The 20,015-nt window shown below is 42.9% G+C and overlaps 1 long non-coding RNA gene across 1 annotated transcript; it reads right to left on the bottom strand.

Moving 5' to 3' along the window:
• Window positions 1–2,502: 2,502 nt before the first annotated feature.
• LOC142051659 (uncharacterized) lies at window positions 2,503–18,432 on the bottom strand. Its single transcript, XR_012658576.1, has 3 exons — window positions 14,433–18,432; window positions 13,995–14,316; window positions 2,503–4,611 (listed from the first exon to the last, which is right to left on the bottom strand). It is a non-coding gene; the product is annotated as an uncharacterized LOC142051659 (long non-coding RNA).
• Between the last annotated feature and the right edge of the window lie 1,583 nt (window positions 18,433–20,015).

Here is a 20,015-nt window from a genome sequence, read left to right as displayed (position 1 = left end):
TTTAAGAAGTTAAAAAAAAAGGGACTTCCCTGCCTACCTGAGCTGGTTATCCAGCTGCCTGGGCCAGGCTGCGCCTTTAAGGGTCCCCTGCACAACTGCAAACAGGCAGGGCTGGTTTTGGCACCTGGTCTGGGTCCTCTGAATATCCCTATTCAGGGGTAGCTGTTGTGCCTTGAGCTCACGCCTCACCTGAAGCCAAGTGAATTTTTCAAGTTCAGACATGACCTCTAGGTGCTCATAACTTTAACTACATAGAAGATTATACACGCAGCTAAAAATTGGCAGAATCAGTCCCTCAACTGTTGTCTTAAATGTGTTTTTGTGAAGAATATGGCATTGTTATTTCTGAGATTGCCAAAATGTCACCTGGTCTCTGAAAACCCCAGGACGACGAGGGACTTTTGTGACGGCAGCCTGCAGAAGCCTGCTGTGCAGTTGGGGGCAGAGGTGACACCAGACAGGACTATTTGCAGGAGGTTCGGGCCAGAGGCAGAGGTCGCAGGGCAAGGGCGGGAGCAGCAGCTCCATCCCTAGCCGCGCACCTCCCGGGTTACAGCGCTGACGGCTCTGCCAAAGCAAGAGCTGAAAAATTCTTGCCATATCTGCTGTTAATTAGTAACTACTTAGATCTGGGAAAGGCAAAAACTGATCTGCCTCTCATAGAGTACTGTACTTCCAGATTAGCAATAGATTATAGTCCTGTTACAGCTCAAGAGTTTTCTTTTAAAGAGATTATAAAGTATCATTTTTTCTCTGAAAAAGCTATATACAATATGCGCATGGCATATCATATCACTGTTTTCACACAGGACTACAAATAAAAGAAAAAGGCTGCATCTGTGCTCTTCATAACTTAAAGCTTTAACTGGGAGGCATAAACACAAAAAGATAAGCCGAACTGATTTTCTTTCCTTGTCAGCCTGCTCCCATATTTTTTCCCCAGTGATCTATAAGGGGAAAAAATGTCACCATCCCCCAAGAGGAACCATTAACAAATCCTTTCTTATCTTGCAGCTAAAGTAATGACATCTTATTGACAACGCAGCAGAATAAACAACATCTTATTGAAAGCTCCAGTGCTAGAGGATTTTGGCTGTCCTCAGGACTTGAGACCAAGTAATGAAAACAGGGTTCGGTACTAAATCAAAGGCAGTGACTGCTCTAGTTCTCCAACGGCCTTTAGCAGTCACAGGCACTACCGAGTATCACCTGCACTACAAACTCAATCCTATCCAGGGACCTTACTATGAGAAGGATGCCCAAAGTAGCAAGTAGTTAAAGTATGATCTACAGTACACATGGGAACGGTGTTGGAATGTTTTCTTACCACTTACTTGACGTACGGGTGAGCCTGGAAACACAGGTCCATCCATTTCTTACAACCCGTGTTGGCCTTATCAGAGTCTAAGGTAAATTATTTGTTAATTCTTGTACCTCATCAAATTAATTGGACGAGCTGCAGATATTTTTGACAACTGAACATGAGTTGGTGATTTGGGTTTTGTTTCTCATGTCTGTGTATAATCTTATTAAAATTATTAATGTACCTGTGTTCTTTAGATAGATTCTCCTTCTTGTAGACTCCTCTCAGCATCCTGTGGGTAAGAAGAGATATCTGCAAGCCAGGTACCAGGATTAGGTCTATTGTATACATATGGCTTTGTACAGATGAAAAATTAATCAGGTATAAAATGTAACTGTGCCTCCTAAATTCATCCAAGCACAGGGGAAACAGAAATGCAGGAAACACATACGTTGTAGAACTGCAGCCCACAGTTCCAGTTAATCCAAGCCACTTCTGCCATAGTTCAGCCAGCTCCTGTGTTCCCAAGCAAGCTTTCCTGCACATTTCTCCAATTTCACTTGTGTTCATTTGACATCCTGGAGAACTAGCTCAGGATGCCAAACTGGGAGAGACCAAACTAAAACAGTACAAACACTGAATATTCTTCTGCCAGTCTAGCACACTGCACCAGCTCATTGCAGGGCCAGATGGACACAATTGCTGGTGCACAGAAAGAGCAGGGCATTATGGCAAGGCACGGCAGGGTGGGACAGCAGCATCCACTTGGATTGCTTTAAACCCTCATGGACCTGTGTCCTGGCTGGGGAGGTGGAAGAGGCAGCTGGGTGGGTCTAACAGATCTCTACTACCAAAAGGGTCCTTGCTCACCCTCCCCATCAATCCTCACCACACACCTCTGCACAGCATTCCTCAGGCCTGTTGTGAAGATGATGCAACTCACCAACCCACCAGAAAATTACCCCCATTTTTACCTGCTCAGATTTATTGTGGATCAGTGAGTCAAACGGTCTCATTACAGATCCAGCCAGCACCAGAAACAGTGCAAGGGGTGAGGGAGCACACAGCCAGAAGCTGGGGGATCAGACCTGCCCTTTCAGGGGTGACGATGTATTAGATCAGCTGAGCCATCCTCAGCCTTGCACGGGATGAACAGTAGCTCTCACAGCTCCATTACTTCACAGAAAAGTAACTCAATTTGCAAATGCTTTATTCTCCTTGTCTTTATTTGTGTGTTTACAAAGCCAATGCATCACATTGGTACAGCACGTATATAATAGACTAAGACAGCATGTGAACGTACATTAAGAAAGTGCTCGATTTATCAGTATTAAATTTAACAGATCTTAGACTAAATACAACTTTTATTGTTGAGTAAACAAAGATTAATATTAAACCCTGTCTGTGCTACAGCAGGAGCGAGCGATATGTGATGTCTTAACTTGTGAGTACACATCTTCAAAATGCAGAGCCGAGCCAGAAGGGAAGTGAAAGGGAGCCAAATTCAAACCCCCTGAGGAAGCTGAACATCAACAAAGGCTTGGCCAGGAGGACACTGGAGGACCTGCAGAGGAGCAAGGCTTGTTCTCAGAAGTGGCTTCTCAAAGAGATGCTAACAGTGCTGGCAAACAGCTGGCTCAGGAAGACCACTTCCATTTTTCAGATATCCCTCTTCAATTAAGCTGAACTCTCAGGAAAAGAAAAACTTATGAAACATTTAAATAGAACTTTTTTAGTAGAGAAAGACATTTTTACAATAACTAGTCAGGACATTCCCAGTGTTTCTCCTCCCATATTTGCTACTGTAGCTGCTACATGGGTGTTAGTGGCTCTGTACAGCACCCTCCTAGGAGATAATTCCTGATTTAACTGTTAAGAGACAAGCTGTGGATTCAGACAGTCAAGCTCAAAGAGACAGTCTTCAGGGTGGCGGATAATAGGCTCTCCAACTTCCCTCTTCTTCACCCAGGAATAAGATATTAGCATGCCTCAGGCTTGACTCTGAGGCAGATTGCTTTTCCCTCCTCCAGATTCAGGATTGCCTGACTGTGCACATGACCTAATAAACATACTCTGATTTGTCTTGCTTTTACAAAAACGACAAATACCCAAGTCACCCACTTTGAAATCCCAGAATTAGTCACATTTGTGCAAAAATTTGGAAATCTTTACTTTCTCCTGTTGCTTCTGGTTTTCACTTGATCTCACAAAGGACTGACTATATATGCACTTTGTAGCTTACGGTCAAAATGGCATCGGGGCAGTTTTTCTACTCTGCCCCACACTGGTGGGCTCTCTCAGCAGCAGCATGCTCAATGGAATGCAGCATCACCACATCTAAGCCCAACATCTGGCCCCAGTCAGCCTCAGACATAAGCCTAAACACCTACCACTCTTTATCTCATTATCTTTTTTGCTTTATCTTTGCAGTGTGACAGGAGTTTCATTTCTTTAAATATAAACATCCTCTGTCTTTAAATACCAACAGCCTTATCTGGCCTATCTATAATTAAGCCATTATTAGAGTAGCTTACTTTCATTTCACAAATTAGTATCATAGCTCAAGAAGTACAAAAATCCCACAAATTAATGTGTTGCTCTCTGCATTGATTTAATTTATTCCTGTTGTCTGGTCTTAAATGGGATTATGACTTGAAAGGTCAGGGTATCTTGTAGGTAAAATTTTTGATTGTCCAATACTGGATGGGTTAGAAAATTGTAACCACATAGTCTGAAAAAGTAATTTACTATTTTACTTCAAGAATATCCATCGTTCAGTGCATAAACTGCTTCAGTCCACGTTATCTAATGATTTATCCTCAATCATCCTTCTAATACATGAACTGAAACACTACATTTGTTCACAGTTCGTAAAACTGTTACAGGCAAGTCTAATCAGATCTTTTCAACAATTCTAACTGCAGGAACATAAGGTACATCACACCTATTCTTGATGCAGACAAACAGCTTTCCAAAAAGGAAATTTCATGTTCGGTACAGCCAAGTATGATGAACCCACCACACCCCTTCCCATTCCTTTTTCTCTAACAAAATCACTAAAGTTGTTTGCGCTCTATATCTTCTCCGTTGATGGTGCATTTCCACGAAACGTGAAGTTCTCCAAAAGCCTATGGAAATGTACTTTGCAGAAAGATCAGAAAAGCCATCTTTGGTCTGTTTCCCTCTTTCAATCTGACTGACACGAAGGAACCTGGGCTGTACTGCCGTCCAGGTCTAGAAGGTACCTCTCCATTCGGTCATGGTGAAACAGGACATTGGTGTGGATTTTTATTTTCATGAAATAAAAACTGCAGAGCAGATAATCACAATTATTAATGAGCTTCAGATATCTTAGAGAAACAAATTAAATATCAAACACATTAATTTCTAAAATGATCATAAGTAAAGAAACACAAGAAGGGACACCAGTGATCTGGTGAACAGTCCGGTGCCTTGCCCTTCTCTAGAAGAGCCCATCACTAAGGTGACACACAAATACATCGTCCAAGATTTAGTTTTTCCTTTTTATTGTAAAAATTATATTATAGAATATCTTAAAATAATGGTTAAGACAAACTGTACTTCTAGGCTGATACTGATCTCGGTGCATGGGCAAGCCCAGCCGCCCTCGGGCTTGCTCCCCGAGCAAGGGACAGGCCTGGGGTCAGGGCGTTCCTCCAGCCTGGTTGATGGCACCGGCGCTTAAAAGCACAATAAGAAAAAGGGGCAGCGAGGGCAGAGGGAGAGGCAAGCCACAGGGCCAAGTTTCACCTAAATCAGCATGATAATCACATTTCTTCCCAGAACGTTGCCCTTAACAGAGGTTGTTCTTAGCCTGATCCTTAATAAAGGGGATAATAGCTCATGAGAACAACAGTCACAGGAGATATTTCTAGTCAGCTTTTGTTCTTGTACTTGGCCAGTTTATGTGCAGCCTAAGGGTATAAATAGAGAGACTATAGAGGGGATTAACAGACTTTCTTTCCAGCAGGGCTCATGTGCCAAAGCGATGACTCTATTAGCATTGTTTCCCCTGAAAGGTTTGTTTCACTCAGAAACCGGCACAAAGGCACCGAACTCTTTCCTGAGGCCCCATTTTCTCCTCTGAAGGAGGGAGGCTTCACCTGCGGATCTAAACACTTTGGAGTTTATCCTTCCATCTGGTACAACCCAACCAGATTTTCCACCTCCAATTTGCAGACCTTATAGGGACAAAGTTTCTGTGGGGATTTTACACCCCTACAAGCTCCACATCAGCAGTCACTTTTTAACTACCGCATTTTAACACTGAATATTATTTAATGAACAGGATGTTCGTGATGACTGTGGGCTTTCACTCACCTGTGCTAAGGAGACAGCATATAGAACATCTCCTGTGTACTGTCACCCCAATAGAATGTGACAGAGGATGGGGAAACCCGGGATTTAAAGGCTAAGCCTCACCCGCCCACGTTTTAGGGCTCTGGAGCATAGACATCTATATTAGAGCAAGCCACCCTAGGATCCCTTTGTAATTAAGAGAGGAAAACTGGCACTTTTCAAGTGTGAACCTTTGATCCATTTTGATTGACACTGGGATGTGGTGAATCACTTGGAGGTAAACGGGAACTGGCTCAGTTGTCTGCAGGTGACCAGGCAAGGTTGTATTTCTGCTTTTCTGCTTCTGTTCTCTATTACACACAGACAACTTAATTTACCAAGCCCCCAGCTTCTCAGGTTTGCTTGGTTTCTTTTGTTTTTGTTTTTGTTTTAACACAATCTCATCTTTGCAAAGCTTTTTAAAAATTAAGTATTCCTTTTTTAGGGATAGATCTCACACAAACAGAAATGTCACAGAGAACAGAGGCAGAGCAGAAAGTACAGTGACTTCCCCAGGAGTGAACAGCTGGAAGAACACATGATGTGAACACATCCATCACCAGAGGAGCAGCAGGACCTCGCTCTGCACTAGGCACTTCATAGGATCCACCAAAATGTCTGCACATGTGATTAAATATGATCGCAAGCTTAAACACCTATTTGGACCAGCCCTAGGTCCCCAGCCCTTGCAGTCTATGGCTAATAGCATTCCCACAAATGCATCATTAAGCAATTTGAAAAATTGATCATTTTGATTTTGACCATCCATGTGGTGGGCAAGGTCTCTCTGGTGTGCCATAATCAGCTGTATGATCCCATCCGATATGTGCATTGCTCAATTTAAGCAACTAGAAACAACAGTCTGCATGACAGGGTAATCATTCATCCCGGGTGCCTTGTGCAACGCCAAGATGAAGGCTGAGAGCCATCTAAACAGCTACGTGTGAATTACTACACAGTAACTCAAAGTCAGTGGTATCATTTATTAATCATTTATAGAGCTGTGTATTATTAATATATGCAGAAGCAGCTGCCTCTCTCTCTAGTGAAATTTGCTTTTGTGAGAGATTTGGGGGAGACCAAGGAGATGAAGAAGCAGAAGCCCAGCAGAGCCTTCATGAATGAGGAGGAGAGCTGCAGAAGTAGGTCACGAAAACTCTCAGTAGGTAGATGGGTCCTTCCCTCATTAGGCTATTTTTAAGCACACAGGACCACATCCTTAGCTGGTATAAAGGACTTCTGTCCCTTTGACTCCATTGCAGCCAGACAAATTGACACTCCTTGAAAATCTGGCCCATGATTATCTAAGTGTAAAGAAATACCGCCCAACACACCCCAATTACAAGCCCAAAAGATACAGAGTGTGCAGCAACACCTAGCAGATCATGGAACACACTGCAATAACAGTAAAACTTGAATGTTCCCCAAGACATGGGGCCAAAGTGCTTTTACTGCTGCATGATGAATACATTACAGAGATGAAGCTGTCTCTATGTATTTATAAAACCAATATTGCTGCCTTATTCACTGGTCCATGTCCTTTGCTCACCAACACACTAGAGCTGCCCTCCAGGATTTCTTCCACTTGAGGACTGAATCTCCGAACCACTCTGGAAGATTAAAAAGCACTCTTGGTTTTACAGAAATCAGCTCTTCCTATTTAAACACCTAATTAATTTCATGGCAAGCATTTCCCAGCATTTCTTTCTTTTCAATCTATTTACTGGCCTGCTGTCTGCAGTGCTTTCCAATACAGCAAGACCAGCTTGTTTTATCTGCTAACATTTGTACATCAATTGCTCTGTGAAAAGGCAACTTTAAGGAATGAATTATCTATGTTTTAGCTACCTTTAAAATTGAGTAAAAAAGAAAAAAACTTTTTTTTTCCTGAGTTGAACGGGAAATATTTTCCCTCCCCAGAGAATTTCTAAGAGTCCAAACTGTTTTATATTCCACAACCCAAGGCAAACCCAAGACAAGCTCTCTACATATGTAAAAGCCTGGAAAAGGCTGGAGTGAAATGTTTTCACCTGGGATTTAGGGAAAGCAGACTGAGGTCCCTATGCCAATGTGTAGTCGTCTAAAATGACAGTATAAAATGATATCATCTGAAGAAACTCAAAGAGCCCTTTCCAGCTAAATCTTATCCCAGCTACCATCCAGTATTTGGGCGTACTCCCCACAGGTTTGAAGCCAGGGAGGACTAACTTGAGTCAAAGCCTTCAGCAGTCCTAGGATGGGTGCCGAACACTCACCCATGGCAGGCGGAAGAGGAAAAGGTTCCTCCCTGCTCGTCTTTTCCCTCCTTCTCCTCCTCTTTCCTCCCAGCTTGGACCAGAAACACCATACTTTAGCCAAGAACCTTTCTGCAAGGATTTTTGTGTGTTAGTAAAAAAATATGTTTTGCATCATCAGGTGCAATTTAGATTAATCAGCTTATTGATGACAAAGAAACAAGAGTGAGATATTCAGTCCATAGAAAGTGTGTAAATGAGCAAAAATATACATATATATATTTATATAGAGATCTCATGGTGTGAAAATTGACATAACTCTACAAAGCCCTAAGTCCATAACACAGAGCAGGTAACACCAGAGGCATAACTGTTCCTATCTTTCTCATGCAATTTGACTGAAATAAAAAAATCCAGATTTTATGTGATCCTTTCCCATTAGTGACATTAATATATGCTCCGAGACCATTTATAGTCCAAAGGCTGATGCAGGCTAGGACTGAAAACTTTAGTTGTCAAACAGAGTTGGTTTTAAGATTGTTTTCATTTCACTTCCAGGCTGGTTTTCAGTGCTCTGTATCTGTCAAGAAGTGGGTTTAGTTTTTATCCTTACTGGGAGGTTTGATGAAAACCTGATCAGTGCTTTATATGTTTATCATAACTTGTAGAAGGGTGGAAAAAGTTCCATCACTTTTGTATCAGTCACTAAAAAAGCTACACAGATGCTAGGTGGTTTTTAAGATTCACATTTATAAACATAAATGTTAGAGGAATTTTTAGTTAAGACACCTGAGTGCTTTTGGATCTGGATCTTAGGTATGTACCAAATGTGACTGAACCAATTTTCAGGACTGTAAATTAGTAAAAAGCAGAACGCACAAAGAATCTCACAGTTTTTAAAACAACTTGGGTATTTACATCAGTTACAAAGGTATGCAAATTTTTCTGATATATACTTTACATTTGTTACTGATGTTTTAGCTTAGAAATAAAATGAGATGTATGATACTGCATGAAATGAAGTACTGATTCACATTGCTTTTTAAAACCTGGACTTATTTCAAAACCAGCTTTCTTCATTGTAAAACCAGGATAGTATTACTAATACTAGCACAAGTATTCTCACTGCTTTGGGAAGCCCCAGGGCGAACCAAAGCTCCAGCCACAGGGAACAGCAGCATGGGTGCCTGCAGAGGCAGTGAGCTGCCAGCTCCCACTCCTCCCAAAGGCACACTGCGGATGGGGTTTGGGGTCAGCTGTGGCACTAACCACTTGCATTTTTAAATGATGAAAAGCAGAAGGGGAGTGCTTCAGTGCCCAGATTTTCTTTCTTTTCTTTCCATGAGATACAGCCATTCTAAGTCAGGCTTTCAATTTTTTTTTTTTTTTTTTTTTTTAACCAAACTAAAGGTCCCATCCTTCAAACTCACCACCACCAGCTTACGGGCAGTATGGGCTTATATGAGGGATCAGAGCCACAAGTCCCAGTGCTGAAAGCCAGCCTTTGGCCTCTGCTCCTCCCCACTCCTGCCATGAACCAGAACATGGCATGACCCCCTGTCTTCTCTGGAAAACAGTGGGAGCCCCATGTGGCACCACCGCTGACATCCAGCCCTTGGGTTTCTCTCCCCTCTGCCCACCTGCCTGTCTGCAACACCCGTGAGCTGTTTCTGAAAGCTTGCTCCACACCCAAGGGCCGGGTTTGCGAGCTGGTTTTCTAACCATCCACCGCACTGCTACCAGGACCAGCTCTCTGGGAAGTTATTTAATTGTCCTGGATACAACTCACTGGGAACTTTTCAACAACACCTATTTCTTTTCAGAAAAAATAGCACTTCATCAAAAGGGAAACCTTGAGCAGAAATCTGTCAGTGGGAGCAGAGTGGAAGATATGGGACAACATAAAAAAACAAACAACTTTTTTTCTCTTGAGAAGGTGGGATTTCTGCTGAAGTCCCAAGAGATGGGCAGCCCTGGCCCCACACACAACACCCTCACCTGCAGCAGCCGTCAGCTCTGCAGCATGCAACTTCATCTGGAAGAAGCAGCCTGAGGTTGAATCCCCAAACGAGAATCCAAATTAGTTTGGGGTTTTTTTTTCCTACAGCTGGAAAAGTAGGCAATGCTGGTGCTTGATTAGTCTTCTGCTGTGCTAATGAGCTAAGTGGTCCCCAAAGAGGGCCAGGGAGAGGCAGAGCGGGTTGGAGGGCGGGGGCATCCTGGGGACCAAAACCTCTTGGGTGCAAAGGCAGTACCGCATGGCTCTGGCCCTCCCGCAACACCTCACCTGAAGCCTTCGCTGAGCCATGCAGTGGCCCTCCCACCTTACCCAGACTGTGCTAGGATTTGAAACACCAGCAAAAACAAAAATTGGAATAAAGAGTGGATAACCCCACTTTATTTCCAGGGCTGGTGAAGGGGTGGCTGAGAGCACATGCACTTGCTGCAGCCTGTCCTGGGGTGGAGGCAGCCTCTTCTCTGCCCTTAGGTCTGATCCTGCTTACCAGGAGGCATTTTGAGGGTTCAGTTGTGAAAAGGTCCCCTACAGCATCCAAGACGCTACTTGCACATAACACACAACACGTGTAGCACACGTGGCTCACGTCTGTGCAGTGATGAATAAGAAGATTTTAAAGGGACTTACTCTAAGCTGTGTGACTCACCCAGAGCTGGGCGATGCTGTCTTTTTTCCAAACTGAACACCAGGAGCTGATAAGAGACCTGGTTGCTCTATCACACCTTTGTCATCTATTTCTTCAGAAACATCTTTCTAGGCCTAGTAAATGGTAATTTAATGGGCTGTTTCCTCCAATATCCACCTTTTACTGGCTAAGTGCAATGCAATTTACCTGTCTGATGGATTAGGAGAGCAATTCCTCCTCATGTAAGGTAAGGCCCATAAGTCACATACCACTCTGCTCTTCATCTAAAGGTGCATTGTGGAGTTTCACTGCACTTTCAAATGACAGGGCAAACAGAAGCAAGGCAGCAACTGAGTTATTTTTCCTGTACTCATTTGTCTAGCATGCTTCTGATTTTAGGTGCTTCCTTTTTACTGAATTTAGCCCTCCCTCACCTCCCAGTCCTTTCTCCCTTTAGCTCAAGTGAGAGGCAGCTTTAATAAAGTTCAGAATTGCCTTTATTGTCAGACACAAACCTTCCGTCAACCATCAATGCCTTCCCAAATTACGCAGTGCTAGTGACAGCAGGGCCTGCTGGCGGCTGTTCCCCAGGGGTACATGAGGAAAACCACCCCCAGCCAGAGATCCCACCACTGCCGTTAACAGTGAGCAGGTATGGTCACCTGCCCACTCTTCAGCAGTCCAGCCCCATCATCCAACAAGCCACAATTCTCAGAGTTGCCCATATAAGCATTTGCAAAGGCAATAATGAAGTTATTTAAGCAGCTTATTTCTGCCCTCTGGGATAGAGGCCGTTATGCTGTGATCTAATATAGGGTCTGTTTCTAAAATGCAGCGTGTGTTGAAAATGGGCTGCAAAATAATGCTATTAGTGAAGGTATTAAAGATAAACAGTTATTAGCGCCAGTCTTTCAGCTGACTACTAAACCATATGGAGTGGAATAAAGATGAGGGCATTTCACAACTGAGGCAGCACAAGTTACATTATAAATTTCAATACACTGCCATGCTACATGACTTACGTTAAATTATTTTTCCTATATTTGAACTTATCAGCTGTTCCCTCTTTCTTTAAACAGGACGTTCTCCCATGCAAAATCATTAAAAGCCTATTAACATGAAAAGGAACCCACTCTGAATGTTAATAAAATACAAATATAGATTGTTACACTTGTCTTCCTTTGTTTTGGCCAGACGGATTTCCAGAGATTGGCTGGTATGGCAGGAGTGGTAAATAGCCATCCCTCCTCACTTGCAGCAATGCAGGGCAGTTTTCTAACACCGTTATAAAAATAATTTGCCAGATAACTTTATAAATTAACTTTTGCATCCATATTCTGAAGAGAGGCTTAGGAATCTTTCAAGCTGGGAAAATCTCACAAGATATGAAGACGATTATGCCAGGTTTTCTATCATTTTCCTCCTGAGGACCCCTTCAGAAAATTTTGCTTAGTCTATAAGCAAGTGACTTTTTTTCTAGAAAAGAACAAATATGCAAGACATCAGCTCAATAGATGTGAGCCAGAGGTTAGGATGGAAAAGTTTATATATCCTTAATTATAGCTTTAAAAAAAAAATATACAAACACTAGATTTCAGAAAGTCACATGAAAAAATATTGCAGTTGTTGCATGACACTGTTATTTTTACACTTGACTTTGCAAGTGATCTTTCACTTCTTCACATACCTTAAAATCAAATTAAAAAACCCTGGCAACCTGATATTTGGGGCCCAAATAAACATTCCTACACTCAGTCATCAGAAAGCTCATCCTATGCGCTTTAGGTTACACAAACCTGTTATTTTTGTCTGGGTGTTAGGAAGGCAATGCCTTTACATAGTCTTCTATTCTACTATTAATTTTGTCCACCTATATACTCAATTTTCACGTAAGCATCCCAAATCCACCCAGTCCCCCGACCCTCCCATAAATTGAGATCTGTACGACTGCCTAAATTCCTTAGATAAACTCACCTAAGTCAGGTTAGCATGTACAAAGGCCTGGAGAACACAAAGAGGGGCAGTCACAGAGGGCTATCAGATAAAGCATCCTAGCACCTACTTTACAGCTGTTATCTCTCCCCAAACCCCCTCTAACGACGGTACAAACCATTTCAAGTGAAATCACATTAATTGGGTCAGAAAAATGAGAAGAAAAATAGAACAGAAATATAGCAAAATAATATAGTAAAGGGAATTTAAAAAATCATGAAATGAAACACGTCCGCAGAGTGCATCCCATCCAGCTCTAGCTGCTTCTCTTTGAACTTGGGGGGTGCCCCAGTTTTTGCAGGGAGCTCACCTGCAGCCTCAGCCATCGCTGGAGTCAAGCTGAAGCAGCTGGGAGAATCGCTGCAGCCAAGCCTTTTGATATTAAAAGTAAAGACTCTCTGCAGGAGGCAAAAAGGGAGCCCCTTACACACCTACAGACTGTTCTTTTTTGGGGAGGATGTTGTTGATATTGTGTTTGAAGTGATAGGCACTGTAAAGCTCTGTGTCTAGGGCTCTATACTACATATTTAAGCTAAAATTTATTTTTAAAAGCTAATCAGAGAAGGCTGTACAACATCAGCTAGGCAGTGCAGAGGCTAGTCTGGCAGGTTTTTTTGCTTACAGTTTTGAGTTTGCTTTGAAAATTAAATGGTACTTCAAAATACAGGAGAATTAAGAATAAAATTCCCATTAGCAGCTGTTAACAAGAATGCTTAGTGTAAATCCCTTTGTATTAAGACAAGAATAAATTCCTGAAATTCGAAGACTCTCTAAGGAAGATAGAAAAGTTGAAAAGAAAACCCCCCGAGACTCAGATCTCCCAGCAGGGTAGGAGCAGGGATCCACCACCATCTCCAGGGCTTGGTCCCTGCCAGCAGGTCCCGATGCCCCGGCACCTGCCTTGGCCCTTCCCATTTCCAAATGACGGTGTTTCTCCCTGCAGCCACCCCTGTGAGTGTTTGCTGGGCAGTAAGGGGCCTGGGCACGAGAGATGCATTATTACCATTTCTGGGTATTGCTGGGTTACAAACCCAGGTGTGCTGTGAGCAAACTACTGAGCAAAAGGCGAGGATGTGGCACTCTCCAACCCCGCTGCTGCTGAAGCTGTGCAGCAAAAAATAAAAAATTCATAGAATGAAGTACACTGACATGAAATTGAATTTACTGAGAAAGGCCAGCACTATCATCTGCTGCTTAGGGATCTCGTTTGAGTGAGTCCTCAGAGATTGTTATGGTAGTTGTTTCCTATGAAATACAGAGGCACAAAGTGGCATGCTTTTAGGACTTAGTCTCATGATATCTCACCAACACCCCCAGAATTACCAAACACCAACTGAACCATCATAACTGATTGCATGTTTCTGTTGCCAGTCTACTGCAAATGCGTGAGAAACCGTGTTCGCTCTGACCCACTTTCATTCCTCTGTGAGATTCTGCTTTCCACACTGACCACGGGGTACGTACACATGCTAGGTCGATTCTCACGGCTCAGATGATGCAGGATAATGGCTTGACTCAGGCAGGTAACTCCCTGGTGTGGCTGAAGCCTCAGACACCTCAGCCTTTCTTTTCCCTGGGAAGCACATTCGCTGCCTGTCTTCGTGCATCCCCTCTCCTGTCCAGGGAACCATGCATTCCGCAGGAGCAGCCAGGAGTCTTCCCGCCTGCTGGCACACGCTCTTGGTAAGTGAGACACAATTAAGGGAAATGAACTTTTCCTTCAGCTGTGAAAGCAGCAGAGGGCAGGTCTCCTGTTTCCCAGCTGCATGAAACAAGGCACTCCTAGCTGTAAAAGAGTGAGACCAAACTTCATTCTTGGAAAGCAAGCAGTTCCAACAGAGCAAGAGATTCTTAATCTGTTCATCAATTATCAAATTGTTCATCCAAATAAAAGCAACTTACTGTATAATATTGGAACCCTGACACAGAAACAGTAGCCTAGACATCTTCCAACCCAGGTGAGTGCCCCAGCCAGCAGGTACAGTCAGCCTGCTCTGGGCTGCGTGTGCTTCTTTGGGACTGATGCATATTTTAAACAGGGAGACTGGACTAGTTTCAGCTGGGAAAGCCACAAATTGCACAATGCCATATCACCTACCTGCTTATCAAAGTGGTTGTAGAACACAGATACAGAAAAGATTTTAAATTATCTCAAGCAGAAAAAAACTCCATCCCCAAACTCTAAGCTGGGTCTCTTGCAACTAAAAGCAGCACCCAGTCATCACTCGCTTCAGCTGCAATCAGCCAGTTCAGGTTGCCACCCCAGCAGATGACTATTCCTGGTTTTTATTATGTTAGGATTTTGCCCGCATGGTGAGTCACATCAGCTCAACAGAACCCTCGGCAAACACCAGCGGTAGGCAGGAGGTGGAGGTGGGAATGGCAGGGTGCAAGCATTCCCTCATTTAGTGAAAACAATGAGCTGCTAGAAAACTTCAATACATGTCACATAATTGGGGAAGAAATTAATTGTTATGGACTCAGGGTGGCCGTATGGCCCTGATGCTGGCAGATGCAGACCCAAGAGCTGCAGCCATGCTCCATCCCACCCTGTCCATCCCACCCTGACAGCAGCCAGATGGTTGGCATTAGACATTACGAGATCCCCTGCATTAAGCAGAGGTGGCATAATGAATGTGCCACATTAGGATTCCTCCTAAGCCCCAGTTGCTAGTATACCTGTTAGCAGTAACCAGGGGCAGATTTACAGCAAAGGGCTGGGAGGGTAGTAGCCCTCTAGTTGTCACCACCTGCTGGGGCAGCCAGCCTGGCTCACAGGATGGAGGAACTACCATGCAGCCTACCCCAGCGTGCACAGCTACACCCAGCTTTACTAGCAACTCTTACAGCTCAAGAAAGTCTTGTTACAAAGCACAATCTCTTCAAGCATTATTTATTGCCTGGCTCTGTGGATGTTTGTTTCTTATGTGGAAAAGTATCTCCCTTTCCTCTGGCTTGGAATATTCTTTGACCTTCTGTGACTACCCATATTTTCATGGGTGGGAAGCAGGGACAACATCTGCCCCTGCCCTACCTTTCCTATACTAATGGTTTTCAGCCTTTATACCCCAAAGGGCAAAATAGGCACAGAGAAGAGAGCCCGACTGTGCAGCCAGCCAGCAGGGAGAGGCAGGTAGCAGCAGCTTAATTTGATTACATTGTCATGGACCTCTAAAGGTCCTTTAACAGATCACAAGGGGTGTGTGGATGAATCCTTCTAGACTATTTATTATTTTGTCTCCTTTTTTATGTCTCCCTTTTATTTGTCTCATCTCTAAGGGGAACAACTCCAACCTTATCAATCTCCCTTGATATGAGAGTTTCCCTGTGCTCCAGTCATGTTTGTCACCCTTCCCTGAACCCTTTTTAATTCTCTTGTTATTACTTTGAACAAAGATGGATGGAACAGCAGAAGCAGTTCTCCAGCTGCACGATTTGTGAACTACAGAAAAACAGGTCAAGGCTAGACTGAGCTCTGGAGCTGCTCTAGCGAGGTCAGTGGAGTTACCTCAGGAATGAGTATACTCTTTGTCAGTTAAGTTTCTTGGCAAAATCACTTCCCTTAGTATTGCTTAGGCTGTGAAAAGCAACTGTTGCTGACAACAGGTTGTCCATAGCGCATGCAACTGAAGTCACGTCAAACATCTTCTAGGAAATGTGCATATGCACAAGCTATACTGAGCGTTTTAGCAAAATCATGCCTGAACCTGTCTGTACAGCATTGCAACACCTGACCAGAGAAATAATCTGGCCATCTCAGACTCCCGTTCAGATCACTGCCAAAAGGAAGGGACAAGAAACCTACTACCAATTAACTAGGGGCCTGCCTTTTGTTCCCATGGCTTGTGTCATCCAGTGCTGTCTAACAGGGTTTAGATCTTCTCATTCTCCACACAGAGACATTTCCGTGTTTTTATTTTTACTAAAGCCTTCATTTTGATGCATCAATCAATATTATAAATTAATAATGCACCACTCAGGATACGCTGTTTTTCACTTCCATTTCAAATTGCCTTGTTTTGGCGTTATGCTCAAGAATAAATAGGAGACCTTGATTTTCTATAACATTTATTATTTTGTGCATCTTCCACTCCATATTGTCTCTATTCATACATTTACTTTTTAATCTGCTTTCTGAATCAAGCAGCTGTGGTCCCTCCATCTCTCTTTATACAGAAGTATTGCCAGGCTTTTACATGATGCCTGTTGGTGTGGCAAGACTCTGCTTTGTCCAACTACTCTGTAACATAAAGGAAACCTGATGCAATAAAACCAACCTCCCATTAGGTATAATAATGAGTTATCTTTGTGTATGTTCTCGGGCTTAAGTGGCGTTCAATCAGGCATACAAATTTGGACCAGTACCTTGAGTGGTGCCATCCTTCCTACCAACCTATAGCCCTTGCAGTGCTTGATCTAATCCCATGGCAGCTGACAGTAGCTCTTCCAGCCCTTCTCAGCTCCCTTTTAATCCATCAATTTAAGGGCATTGTAGAAAAAAAGTAAGATGGAGGCACAATCAGATGAAGTGAACTGAGCTGAGCCACATAACAGGGCAGTGCTGGAATAACCCATCACTGGTCTATGTCACAGCATACCCCAGGCCTGCAAGATCTTCCCTCAGGCAGATGTTTTTGACCTGCCTGTGACTATAATTGCTTCTTGTATTTAAGGATGCAATATGCATCCTTATTTAGGGTGCAATACGGTGATCTGTATTCTGAAGACATCTGTAGAGTCAGTATTAATAGAGAAGTAACCAGCAAAAGCCACAACAGATGTCTAGTGATATGTGTGTGAGTGCCAAGCTCAGAGAGGTTTCCACAGTTCTGAATTTCTTCATCAGGAACCAAACCAAACCGAAAGGCTGACAGTAGCCAAGTTGCATGAAAGTGATCCAGCTTTTAGGAACCCCTGCAGACAGCCTACTCTCCAGTTGTAACCATAACCATCATGCAAGCACCAGCCCCCTCTCCTACCTGCACCAGAGCACCCACATCCTTCCCCACCATGGGGCTGGGCTGAGCTGGTCTCGAGAGCTGACCTCCTTCTCTATAGAAGCAGAGAGCAAAGGGCTGCACAGATACAACCTGCTGCCTCCCAGCTGGACTCTGCTGAATAAGAGTGTGTCACAGATCTCTGTAAGATTTGCAGTCATGCCCAGCCAAAGGGATATTCATGAATTCTCACTTTAAATCCCATTCCATTTAAAAAATGCTGTCCCCTTGAGATCTTTTTCAGTACTTGCAAACCTGCCAGGTTTTTTAACATATAAATAGGAGCATTTAGTAAGAAAACAGGGACATGATTCTAATGCTATCGAAATACATCTGATAGAAAGAGCTTTTAGGAGAAAAAGAATTGAAAAGATTCACTGCTTTTAAAGAACAGTTAAAACCCATCTTTCATTACAGCAAGACCTAGGAGGAATGGCTTTGATCCCTCAATATTATCAGAGCAAAGGCAGTTAATACCTACTTCTAGAGTAGCAGCATTAGCTTTTGCACAGGATTCTTTAAATGACTATTAAAGTCAATTGTAAAACACCACTGCATTTACCTAACCAGAATTTCCCCAGCAGATCAGTCCACAAAAGGCTTCAGATGTTGCAATACCATGTGTTGCAGTTCTGAACTTTTGGCACTTTAGATTGGCTTCATCCCACTGACTTTGGGAACCTTAACTAGAACAAAAGTCTTCCTAGGCTCCTCTGAAGTCAATGGAGAACTCTAGACAATCATTTAGGCTGACTGTTACATGGGATGAATCCAAGATCTTGGCCCCTGAAGAAATAACCAGCCCTGGGTTATGTACCTAGACTCCCTGTTCAGTATATGGAGAAACCCACATGCCTCTGAATGGGATCTAGGACAGCCACCAGAAGGAACAGGGAACCTTCCCACCTAGCTGGCCCTAAGGGGCTGGGGGTGAAAGCTGCTTCTCCCTCAGCCCCAGGAAGCTGCTGATGTGACCTTCTCACTTTCCTTGCTTTCTAGGAGCAGCCAGGACACGCAACCAGCTCTGTGGGAGCCACGGCCACTCTTCTCTCCCCAAGGCAATTTTACGCTAGATCTTGTTGTGGCCACCAGTATACAACTGGATGGTGCTCTGCCAGTTTCTCCCAGTAAATTGACTCTCTAATCTAGTCACTTGGTGCAGGAGTGGAAGAGGACTGCATTCCAGTTTCCACTTTCATGATTATTTAGTTGTTTGATATGAAATATTGATTGGAGAGGAAATCAAAACCTTGACCTGATAAAAGAAATTATAATTTTTAGTGAGAATTATCTGAGAATACCTAGTTACTCTCAGCAATGAGACGGTGTTAGTCATGTTCCCAACCTATCATTCAAGAAATTAGGGACTTTACTGGCATAAATGTAGTTGTCTAGAGACTTAAGATCCTGACAGGGTCAACTAGCAGCAGAGACAAGATTTTAAGTATTTAAATTATGGTTTGACATCCCCATATGCATGTAGGATGTGCTAGAGATACTACTGCTCCCAGCTTTCTGTACAACATGAATTGTATGGGGAAGTCCAACGACTGCAAAGAAAAAGGACACCTTGGACTCATTTAGTCTTGTTCCCTCTCCCACAGGTAGGGGGAGGCATTACATGTAGCACACTGTAACTAATAATTCAAAAATATATAAATAACTATGTCATTTTTTAATGACACAAGGGATGAGTTGACCTGCTATCTACATAGTACTCACCATGGAATATTTGCATAGCATATTTGCCAAATAATATAAATAGCGTTTTACCTAGTGATCTGAAAAATAAAGCTCACAGTGGGCAGATCTGTTTTAGAAACATAAATACAGTACTAGGAGACAAGAGTGTGCCACCTATTAGATTATTAACTAAGGTTGTGTATGGGACTGGAAAGAGGCTGGTCAAGACAATATGAGGACCACCATTGAAGGGAATGGAAAATCATGTATTTTAAGCAAGGAAGCAGCCCAAGGAAAATGAAATATCGACATAAAACAGTGAAAACAAATTGGGCAGGATAAGAGGGAAAAAAAAGGACATAAAAAAAGAAAAACTGTAGAAAAGAATAAGAGCCATCAAGGTCATCAGCTGACAAAGGAAGTCTCTGAAAAGCATTTTCATGCATTTGTACACTGGAAAAGAACAGTCTTCTGTTCATTTACATGTACTAGGGGTTTTTTTCTGATTTCAGAGCACTACAAAATGCTTTGCACAATATATTTCTTATTTTATAAAGCTCTCATAGAAACTACACATACACTTAATATGTATATAAACATATTTTATAATAAGATAACATTCCTTAACTTCACAGTGAAAATGAAAATTATCTGGCTTTCAATAATGAGGAGGAGAATCAGATTCGGGTTAATGAGAACATTTGTCTGATTAACCTTCTCCACAGTCAATGACTTGTAATGCTCCATCAGTCATCCATGCCTAAGTAGTGTTGCCAAATGTATTCAATCCATGCCCAAACATGTA

The sequence above is a fragment of the Phalacrocorax aristotelis genome, chromosome 1, assembly GCF_949628215.1.
Source record: "Phalacrocorax aristotelis chromosome 1, bGulAri2.1, whole genome shotgun sequence".
NCBI classification, from domain to species: Eukaryota; Metazoa; Chordata; class Aves; order Suliformes; family Phalacrocoracidae; genus Phalacrocorax; species Phalacrocorax aristotelis.
This window is presented reverse-complemented; position numbering and strand designations above follow the sequence as displayed.